Consider the following 12719-nt stretch of genomic DNA (forward strand, 5'->3'; position numbering starts at 1 on the left):
GAACTACAAAATACCTCAGAAGTACCTTCTGAGAAAAGCATTGTTATTACTATTTTACAGATTAGTTAAGACCTTGGGGGCTTGGAGAAATAATGTGAATTCTCAAATGGCAAAGGTTGACCTAGGACTCGACCCGTATTATGTGAATAACTTCAGGTGTGTAAGATTGACTTGAGAATATTCCTTAGGCCATGGCACATTGCTATCATAGGCATTCACAGGGAATCTGAGAGATTATATGAACACATTACAGTACAATTGGCCCTCAATATCCATGGGTTCCACATCTGTGGATTCAAGCAACTGCAAATAAAAAATATTTGAAAAAAATCGCATCTGTACTGAACATGTAGAGTTTTTTCTTGTTATTGCCTAAACAATATAGTAGAACTACTATTTACATAGCATTTACATTGTATTGGGTATAAGTAATATAGAGATAATTAAAAATATAGGCCGGACATGGTGGCTCACACCTGTAATCCCAGCACTTTGGGAGGCCAAGGTGGGCAGATCACAAGGTCAGGAGTTTGAGATCAGCCTGGCCAACACAGTGAAATACCATTTCTACTAAAAATACAAAAATTAGCGGGCATGGTGGTGTGCACCTGCAATCCCAGCTACTTGGGAGGCTGAAGCAGGAGAATTGCTTGAACCCAGGAAGCGAAGGTTGCAGTGAGCTGAGATTGCACCAGTGCATTCAAGCCTGGGTGACAGAACGAGATTCCATCTCAAAAACAAAACAAAACAAAACAAACAAACAAAACACAAAACAAAAAAAAACTATACAGGAGGCAACAAAATACCAGCAAATAGAATTCATCAACACATTAAAAAGATCATGCATTACGACCAAGTGGAATTCAGCCCAGAGATGCAAGGACGGTTCAATATATACAAATTAATTTAAGTGCTACAACATATTAACAGAATAAAGGACAAAAATCATATGATCATTTCAATTGATGCTGAGAAAGCATTTGATAAAATCCAACATCCCTTCATGATAAAAAAAAAAATCCTCAAAGAACTGGGCATAGAAGGAACATATTTCAACAAAAGCCATATACAACAGACCCATGGCAGTATCAGACTAATGCAGAGGAACTGAAAGTCTTTCCTCTAAGATCTGGAACACAACAAAGATGTCCACTTTCATCAGTTACTGAACATTTTAATAGTAGTCAGTGTCCTAGCTAGAGCAACCCAGTAAGAGAAATAAATAAAAGGCATACAAATTGGAAAGGAATAAGTCAAATTATCCTTGTTTGCAAATATGATCTCATATTGGGAAAAACTTAAAGATTCTATAAAAAAAACTATTAGAACTGATAAACAAAGTCAGTAGAGTTGCAGGATATAAAATCAATATAAAAAATCAGTAGCATTCCTATATGTCAATAGTGAACAATCTGAAAACGAAATCAGGAAGGTAATTCCATTTACAATAACAACAAATCAAATAAAAACCAAGGAATAAACTTAATCAAAAAGTAAAAGATCTCTACAATAAAAAGTATAAAATGTTGAAAAGAAATTGAAGCGGACACACACAAAAAAGAAAGATATTCCATGTTCATGGATTGGAAGAATTAATATTGTTAAAATGTCCATATCACCCAAGCAATCTACAGACTCAATGCAATCCCTACCAAAATAATAATAATATTCTTCACAGAAAAAAAAAAAAATCCTCAAAGAACTGGGCATAGAAGGAACATATTTCAACAAAAGCCATATACAACAGACCCATGGCAGTATCAGACTAATGCAGAGGAACTGAAAGTCTTTCCTCTAAGATCTGGAACACAACAAAGATGTCCACTTTCATCAGTTACTGAACATTTTAATAGTAGTCAGTGTCCTAGCTAGAGCAACCCAGTAAGAGAAATAAATAAAAGGCATACAAATTGGAAAGGAATAAGTCAAATTATCCTTGTTTGCAAATATGATCTCATATTGGGAAAAACTTAAAGATTCTATAAAAAAAACTATTAGAACTGATAAACAAAGTCAGTAGAGTTGCAGGATATAAAATCAATATAAAAAATCAGTAGCATTCCTATATGTCAATAGTGAACAATCTGAAAACGAAATCAGGAAGGTAATTCCATTTACAATAACAACAAATCAAATAAAAACCAAGGAATAAACTTAATCAAAAAGTAAAAGATCTCTACAATAAAAAGTATAAAATGTTGAAAAGAAATTGAAGCGGACACACACAAAAAAGAAAGATATTCCATGTTCATGGATTGGAAGAATTAATATTGTTAAAATGTCCATATCACCCAAAGCAATCTACAGACTCAATGCAATCCCTACCAAAATAATAATAATATTCTTCACAGAAATAAAAAAAAATCCTAAAATTTATATGGAACCATGAAAGGCCCAGAATAGCCAAAGCCATCCTAAGCAGAAAGAACAAAACTGAAGGAATCACATTACCTGACTTCAAATTATATTACAGAGCCATAGTAACCAAAATAGCATGGTACTGGCACAAAAACAGACACACCAACCAAGGGAACAGAATAGAGAACCCAGAAATAAATCCATACATCTACAATGAACTCACTTTTGACAAAGGCGCCAATTACATACACTGGGGAAAGGACAGTCTCTTCAGTAAATGGTGCTGGGAAAACTGAATATCCATATGCAAAAGAATGAAACTAGGCCCCTATCTCTTGCTGTATATAAAAATCAAATCAAAATGGATTAAAGCCTTAAATCTAAGCCCTCAAACTATGAAACAACTAAAGGAAAACACTGAGGAAACTCTCCAGGACATTAGTCTGGGCAAAATTTTTTCTTTTTCCTTTTTTTAGAGATGGGATCTCACTATGTTGCTCCAGCTGAAGTGCAGTGGCTATTCACAGGTGTGATCCTGGTACTGATCAACATGGAAGTTTTGGCTTGCTACATTTCTGACCTGGGCCAGTCCACTCCTCCTTAGGCAACCAAGTGGTCTGGTCCCCTGCTCCTGGGAGGTCACCACATTGATGCCAAATTTAGTGCAGATGCCTGATTGCCATTGTGCATTATAGCCCAGAACTCCTGGACTTAAGCAATCCTCCTGCGTCAGCTTTCTGAATTCAGCAGATTTCTTTTTTTTTTTTTTTTTTTTGAGGCGGAGTCTCGCTCTGTCGCCGGGCTGGAGTGCAGTGGCCGGATCTCAGCTCACTGCAAGCTCCGCCTCCCGGGTTTACGCCATTCTCCTGCCTCAGCCTCCCGCGTAGCTGGGACTACAGGCGCCCGCCACCTCGCCCGGCTAGTTTTTTGTATTTTTTAGTAGAGACGGGGTTTCATCGTGTTAGCCAGGATGGTCTCGATCTCCTGACCTCGTGATCCGCCCGTCTCGGCCTCCCAAAGTGCTGGGATTACAGGCTTGAGCCACCGCGCCCGGCCTTTTTTTTAAAGAGACACCGTCTCGCTCCGTAGCCCAGGCTGGAGTGCAATGGCACAATATCAACTCACTGCAACCTCTGCCTCCTAGGTTCAAGAGATTCTCATGCCTCAGGCCCCCCAAGTAGCTGGGATTACAGGCATGCCCCACCACACCTGGCTAATTTATGTATTTTTAGAAGAGATGGGGTTTTGCCATGTTGGCCAGGCTGATCTTAAACTCCTGGCCTCAAGTGATCTGCCTGCCTCAGCCTCCCAAAGTGCTGAGATTACAGGCATGACCTACCGCGCCTGGCCAAGCAGATTTCTTGAGTAATACCCCAAAAGCACAGACAATCAAAGAAAATGGATAAGTGGGATCATCAGTTAAAAAGCTTCTGCACAGCAAAGGAAATAATCAACAAAGTGAAGAGACAACACATAGAATGGGAAAAAATATTTGTAAACTATCCATCTGTCAAGTGGTTAATAACCAGAATATATAAGAAGCACAAACAACTCTGTAAGAAAATATCTAATAATCCAATTAAAAATGGGCAAAAGATCTGAATAGATATTTCTCAAAAGAAGACATATGAATGGCAAACAGGTATATGAAAAGGTGCCCAACATCACTGATCATCAAAGAAATGCATATCAAAACTATATTATCTCACCCCAGTTAAAATGGCTTTTATCCAAAAGACAGGCAATAACAAATGCTAGTGGGAATGTGGAGAAAAGGGAACCCTCATATACTGTTGGTGGGAATGTGAATTAGTACAGCCACTCTGGAGGACAGAAGTTCCCTCAAGAAACTGAAAATAGAACTACTATATGATCTAGCAATCCCACTGCTATGTATATACCCAAAAGAAAGGAAATCAGTATATTGAAGAGATATCCGTACTCTCATGTTTATTGCAGCTCTACTCAACAATAGCCAAGATTTGGACCTAAGTGTTCATCAACAGACAAATGGATAAAGTAAATGTGGCACGTGTACATGATGGAGTACTATTCAACTACAAAAAGGAATGAGATAGTGTCATTTGCAACAACATGGATGGAACTGGAGGATGTTATGTTAAGTGAAATAAGCCAGGCATGGAAAAACAAACCTTGCATGTTATTACCAATTTGTGGGAACTAAAAATTAAAACAATTGAACTCATGGAGATAGAGTAAAATGATGGTTACTAAAAGCTGTGAAGGGTAGTGGTGGGGGTGGGGGAAGTGGGTGTCATTAACGGGTACAAAAATATAGTTAGATAGAATGAATAAGACCTAGTATTTGATAGCACAAGAAGGTGACTACAGTCAGTTATAATTTGTTGTATGTTTTAGAATAACTGAAGGAGTATAATTGGAATGTTTGTAACACACAGAAATATGAATGTTTCAGGTAATAGATACCCCATATACACTGATGTGATTATTGCACATTGTATGCCTCTATCAAAGTATCTCATGTACCTCATAAATATATATACACCTACTCTGTACCCATAAATTTAAAAATAAAAAAATTAAAGTGTACAGGAGGATGTGCGTAGGTTATATGCAAACAGTATCCCATTTTATATCAGAGACTTGAGCATACTTACATTTTGGTATCAGAGGAGGTCCTGGAACAAATCCCCCATAGATACTGAGGGATGAGTGTACTTATAATGGGGGATACAAATGAGAATGGGAGTCAAAAATAAAGAAGGATGTTACACTTTTCATATTATCTAGGAGTTTTGGCAGAAGTCTTAAAAGCTGAAAACAATACAATAGGTGTCAAGGTTTCTTACATTTTGAATAAAGAAACCAATCTTTTCATACAGAAAATGCTTAAAAAGATTGTTGAAGGAATTCTGCCAGGACAAGCCTCCTAGCAATTTTGCAAGAGAGGGCAAAGAATTAAATGGTAGATTGAAGAGGGTGATGGTAAGAATATCTTTGTGAGAGCTGTGAAGGCGCTGTGACATTTCCACTCCCCATGAAGAAGAGAAGGTGTAGGAAGAATCAATATTGTGAAAATGGCCATACTGCCCAAGGTAATTTATAGATTCAATGCCATCCCCATCAAGCTCCCAATGAGTTTCTTCACTGAATTGGAAAAAACTGCTTTAAAGTTCATATGGAACCAAAAAAGAGCCTGCATTTCCAAGACAATCCTAAGTCAAAAGAACAAAGCTGGAGGCATCACGATACCTGACTTCAAACTATATTACAAGGCTACAGTAACCAAAACAGCATGGTACTGGTACCAAAACAGAGATACAGACCAATGGAACAGAACAGAGTCCTCAGAAAAAATACCACACATCTACAGCCATCTGATCTTTGATAAACCTGAGAAAAACAAGAAATGGGGAAAGGATTCCCTATTTAATAAATGGTGCTGGGAAAATTGGCTAGCCATAAGTAGAAAGCTGAAACTGGATCCTTTCCTTACTCCTTATACGAAAATTAATTCAAGATGGATTAGAGACTTAAATGTTAGACCTAATACCATAAAAACCCTAGAAGAAAACCTAGGTAATACCATTCAGGACATAGGCATGGGCAAGGACTTCATGTCTAAAACACCAAAAGCAACGGCAACAAAAGCCAAAATTGACAAATGGGATCTCATTAAACTAAAGAGCTTCTGCACAGCAAAAGAAACTACCATCAGAGTGAACAGGCAACCTACAGAATGGGAGAAAATTTTTGCAATCTACTCATCTGACAAAGGGCTAATATCCAGAACCTACAAAGAACTCAAATAAATTTACAAGAAAAACACAAACAACCCCATCAAAAAGTGGGCAAAGGATATGAACAGACATTTCTCAAAAGAAGACATTCATACAGCCAACAGACACATGAAAACATACTCATCATCACTCACCATCAGAGAAATGCAAATCAAAACCACAATGAGATACCATCTCACACCAGTTAGAATGGCAATCATTAAAAAGCCAGGAAACAACAGGTGCTGGAGAGGATGTGGAGAAATAGGAACACTTTTACACTGTTGGTGGGATTGTAAACTAGTTCAACCATTATGGAAAACAGTATGGCAATTCCTAAAGGATCTAGAACTAGATGTACCATATGACCCAGCCATCCCACTACTGGGTATATACCCAAAGGATTATAAATCATGCTGCTATAAAGACACATGCACACGTATGTTTATTGCAGCACTATTCACAATAGCAAAGACTTGGAATCAACCCAAATGTCCATCAGTGACAGACTGGATTAAGAAAATGTGGCACATATACACCATGGAATACTATGCAGCCATAAAAAAGGATGAGTTTGCGTCCTTTGTAGGGACATGGATGCAGCTGGAAACCATCATTCTTAGCAAACTATCACAAGAAGAGAAAACCAACACCGCATGTTCTCACTCATAGGTGGGAACTGAACAATGAGATCACTTGGACTCAGGAAGGGGAACATCACACACTGGGGCCTATCATGGGGAGGGGGGAGGAGGGAGGGATTGCATTGGGGAGGTATACATGATATAAATGATGAATTGATGGGTGCTGACGAGTTGATGGGTGCAGCACACCAACATGGCATAAGTATACATATGTAACAAACCTGCACGTTATGCACATGTACCCTAGAACTTAAGTATAATAAAAAAAAAAATAAAATAAAATAAAATAAAATAAAAAAAGGATGAGTTTGAGTCCTTTGTAGGGACATGGATGCAGCTGGAAACCATCATTCTCAGCAAACTATCGCAAGAACAGAAAACCAAACACCGCATGTTCTCACTCATAGGTGGGAACTGAACAATGAGATCACTTGGACTCGGGAAGGGGAACATCACACACCGGGGCCTATCATGGGGAGGGGGGAGGGGGGAGGGATTGCATTGGGAGTTATAACTGATGTAAATGACGAGTTGATGGGTGCAGCACACCAACATGGCACAAGTATACATATGTAACAAACCTGCACGTTATGCACATGTACCCTAGAACTCAAAGTATAATAAAAAAAAAAAAGAAGAGAAGGTGTATTCATTATCTATTGTTGCATTGCAAATTATCCCACAACTTAGCCACTTAAAACAATAATAAACATTTATTGTTTCACACAGTTTCTGTAGTTCAGGAATTCAGGAGCAGTTTAGGTGGTTGGTTGTATCTCAGAGTTTCATGAGATTGCAGTCAAGATGTTATCTGATTAGTCAAGCTGAGGTTACATGCACATACTTTAACTACAAAAGTGAGTAACTATCCTCATTTTCTATAGTGGGAGTATTGCTCACCACAACCAAGACACATACAGTGAGGAATTCCACACACATAGAAAGAGGGCTCAGATGATAGACAGCAGAAAATAAACCCACAAAAATGTCAAACACAAAGCCATCCCTTTTGTTGCCCAACACCAATATAACCATTGCTTCCAATGTTTATATTTCAAAAAAGTGTTGCCACTTAATATATTGCGATGTTCCTTTATACAATCAAAGATGCACTCACATTATCACTCTCCAAGGAAGCCAATCCAATGTGTCATCAGTTACCACATCCATCAACCCAATTCCAAATCTAGAACCATCCATCACCAAGTCTAGTTGGTGGCCATTCCTCCTCAGGTTCTGTACTGATATCTCATCCACATTCTGATACTTATGGACTAAATGATGAAGTTTACAACAGTATCACACCCTATATACAATAGTGAAGTATAAAGGCTAAAGAAAGAAAAGTGAAAACACATAAAAGAATACATGAAACATTAAAAAATACATAAATAAGATGACAGCTCTCATTTCTTCCCCTGATCATAAGGCCTTCCCTCCATTTATGACTTCCTTTCTCTACCAGCGATTCCATGCTCCTTTTCCTTTCAGCCAGTACCTTCATTTCTAAGGGATCCAAGCATTTGGTAGATCTATCTGTTTAAAGGTATTATACGAGCTAAACTATTTTTTTGCCTGATGATAAGTTTAATCACATCAAACAATACCATACTTTTTTCCTCTCTTTCACTTTCCTCTTCTCTTGCTTATCCAATGACAGATGACTTGGAAAATGGTCAGATGGCAGTCTCAGCTCCAAATCAAGGGAATCATTGTTTAGTTCTTGCTGGAGGAACTCCTTTCCTTAGAAACAAATCTCTAAACCACCAAAGCCCAGAATTTCAGAGAATGGAAGTCTAAAAACTTGTTTTAAGTGGGGGGTCATTAGGTATAATATCCCTTTGTTTCTAAATCTACTTATTTTGCCTATGGCAGTGTGGTGGTTTTAAAATACATCCACTATCAGAGGAACCCACCCCCAATATTTCAACGTAGGTTCTTTCTATTTTCTCTAAGTGTTGACCAGTCTGAGAAATAAAGAGAAAGAGTACAAAGAGAGGAATTTTACAGCTGGGCCTCTGGGGGTGACATCACATATCGGAAGGACCGTAATGCCCACATGAGCTGCAAAACCAAAAGGTTTTTATTAAGGACTTCAAAAGGGAAGGGGGTGTATGAACACGGAGTAGGTCACAAAGGTCGCATGCTTCAAAGGGCAAAAAGGAGAACAAAGATGACATGCTTCTAAGGCCAATAAAGATCACAAGGCAAAGGGCAAAGCAAAGATCACAAGGCAAAGGCAAATCAAAAACTCCTGATAAGGGTCTACATTCAGCTGTGTACGTATTGTCTTGATAGACATCTTAAACAACAGAAAACAAGATTCGAGAGCAGAGAACCAGTCTGACCTCAAATTTACCAGGGTATGGTTCCTTCCCTACCCTAATAAGCCTGAGGGTACTACAGGAGACCAGGGCATATTTTAGTCCTTATCTCAACCGCGTAAGACAGATACTCCCAGAGCTGCAGTTTATAGACCTCCCCCCAGGAATGCATTCCTTTTCCAGGGTATTAATTATTAATATTCCTTGCTGGGAAAAAGAACTCAGCGATATCTTCCCTACTTGCACGTCCATTTATAGGCTCTCTGCAAGAAGAAAAATATGGCTGTATTCTGCCCAACCCCTCAGGCAGTTAGACCTTATGGTTGTCTTCTCTTGTTTCCCGAAAATCACTTTTATTCTGTTCGTTTCCAAGGTGCATCGATTTCATATTGTTCAAACACACCTGTTTTACAATCAATTTGTATAGTTAATGCAATCACCACAGTGGACCTGAGGTGACGTACATCCTCAGCTTATGAAGATAACAGGATTAAGAGATTAAAGTAAGACAGGCATAAGAAATTATAAGAGTATGAATTTTGGGAACTGATATATGTCCATACTAAAATGAAATCTTCAAAATGTATGTTCCTCTGCTGTGGCTCCAGCCGGTTCCTCCATTCAGGGTCCCTGACTTCCCGCAACAATCCACAAACACACGATGAGCCCTCTCCCGCACACTCCCTGGGACCTAAGCTGTCATGGCATGGTACCATTTTGGGAAAGAAGCCACTGCTGAAGTACATCCTGCCCCAGGACCTAATGGCCCCTATATCTCCAATATCCCTGGGACCCTGTGGTCATTCCACCATGCCCATACAGAAGACTCAGTGCCAGCATCCCAGCCAGACCTAGCAGTAGAGCCATGACTCCAGCACTAAAGCCCACATAGCACTCTGTGATCCAAGAAGGAGATAGTCCAGCACAGTAAGGAGATCACATTCAGGAGTGAGGAAGCCAATGTGTATGCCCAGCCACCTGGTACCCACTGCTGCCAGTAACCCTATCCCCTCCAGTGATGAGGCTGCCTTATGCATGGGCACCCCTAGAGACCAAAGATCAGCCCACCTAGAGGCTGTCACCACTGAAGACCCTGCCCCCTCCAGCAGTAGAGCTACCATGTACCTCAAACAGTCCCCAGGGACCAAGGACCTGCCCATTTAGCACCCACTGCTGCCAGCAACCCTGCCCCATCCAGTAGTGGAGATATAGCATGTGTATGTGTCCCCCAAAGACTGAGGACTGGTTTACCTAGCACACACCACCTCTGCTAATCCCACCCCCTCCAGAGGTAGAGACATCACATGCTGTGTTCCTCAGGGACTAGTGCCCACCTGGTGCCCACGACAGCTGGCAATGGCACTCCTGTAATCAGTAAAGCTGTTGTTCCAGGTAAGCACCCTCCCATAATCCGAGAACTGACCACCAGTAGACACTTACCACCAGCAAAACTACACTACTGCCTCCACAAATGTCCACAGTCTATGCCACTGTGGCACTCAAATACTGCTGATGCTGTCAAAAATCACACAGAGACTACGTAACTGTTATTGCTTCTCAGCCTTTTGTCTAAGATCGAGTGTGGAGACTATACTACTGCACCCACTCAGAACCAAAGCCAAAGCACCTTACACAATCAACAGTATAGGTCACAAGTACAGAAAAAAAGTCTTTCCCAATGAAAGCTACTCCATAAAATTGGGAGAGGTGACTGTTTCATCAGACGCACAGATATCAACCTAGGAACACAAGAAACATAAGAAAACAAGGAAACACAACACTACCAAAGGAACACAATAATTCTCCAATAACACATTGCCCAAAATGAAAGCTATCAGATGCCTAAAAAGGAACTGAAACTAATGAGCCTAAGGAATCTCAGCAAGATACAGGATAAATACAGACAATTAAATGAAATCAGGTAAACATTAACACTCTGAATGAGAAATTCAACAAAGAAATACATATTAATTTTTTTAAAGAACCAAACAGAAATATTGAAGCTAAAAAATTCCACAAATGAAATAAAAAGTACAATAGAGAGCTTCAACAACAAACTAGATAAAGAAGAAAACAATTTCTGAACTTGGAGACAGGTCCTTTGAAATAACCCAGTCAGACTAAAAAAAGAAAAAATAATTCAAAAAGAATAAAGAAAGCCTATGGTACTTACAGGACACCATTAAGCAAACAAATATTCACATTGTTTAAGAAGGAAATGAGATGAAAAAGGAATAGAAAACCTATTTGATGAAATAATCACTGAAACCTTTCTAAGACTTTGGAGAAATATGGACATTTACATCCAGGACACTAAAAAAATCTTCAAATACAGTCATCTCAAAAAGGTCCTCTCTGAAGCACATTATAATCAAACTGTCAAAAGTCAAACACAAGGACAGAATTTTTAAAACAGCAAGAAAAAAGTGTCAAGTCACATGTATGAAAATCCCCATTAGACTAACAGCATTTTTCTCAGCAGAAATCTTACAGGCCAGGAGAGAATGGGATGATATATTCAAAGTGCTGTAAGAAAAAAATTGCCAAGTAAGAATATCAAACCCAACAAAACTATCCTTCAGAAATGAAGAAGAAATAAAATTTTCCCCAAACTAAAACTGAGGAAATTCATTGCCACTAGACCATCCTTACAAGAAATACTTAAAGGAGTCCTACCCCTGGAAGCAAAAGGATGATAGCTACCATCATGAAAACACAAAAGTACAAAATTAACTGGTTGAAAAGATACACAAATGAGAAAGAAAAATAAATCAAACCTTATCACTGCAAAGACAAATGATTAGAGGAAGAAAAAAACAAAGAATTTCAAAACAACTAGAAAACAATTAACAATATGACAGGAAAAAATATCATATTTCAATAATAACCTTGAATGTAAATAGATTAAATTTCCCAATTAAATAATACAGACTGGCTGAATGGATTAAAAAAACAAGACCCAGGCCAGGCACAGTGGCTCATGCCTGTAATCCCAGCACTTTGGGAGGCTGAGGCGGGAGGATTACTTAAAGTCAGGAGTTTGAGACCAGCCTGGCCAACATGGTGAAACCTGTCCCTACCAAAAATATAAAAATTAGCTGGGCGTGGTGGTAGGCATCTGTAGTCCCAGGTACTCAGGAGGCCAAGGCAGGAAAATCAATTGAACCAGCAGGTAGAGGTTGCAGTGAGCCAAGATTGTGCCACTGCACTCCAGCCTGAGAGACAGAGCAAGACTCCATCTCCAAGAAAACCCCAAACAAACCAAGAGCCAACTGTATGCTGCCTATAAGAAACTCACTTTACTTGTAAAGACACACATAGACTGAAAGTGAAAAAATATAGAAAAGAAATCTCAATGAAATTTCTGCAAGAAAACATTGGGTAAACACTCCAGTACATTAATCTGGGCAAAAATTTATTGAGTAATACGTCACAAGCACAAGCAACCAAAGCAAAAATGAACAAATGGGATCACAGCAAGTTAAAAAGCTTCTGCACAGCAAAGGAAACAATCATCGAAGTGAAGAGACAACACAAAGAGTGGGAGAAAATATTAGAAAACTATCCACATAACAAGAAGTTAATAACCAGAACATATAAGGAGCTCAAACACTTCTATAGGGAAAAAAATC

This window comes from Trachypithecus francoisi, unplaced genomic scaffold (assembly GCF_009764315.1).
Source record: "Trachypithecus francoisi isolate TF-2019V2 unplaced genomic scaffold, Tfra_2.0 Lachesis_group0, whole genome shotgun sequence".
NCBI lineage: Eukaryota > Metazoa > Chordata > Mammalia > Primates > Cercopithecidae > Trachypithecus > Trachypithecus francoisi.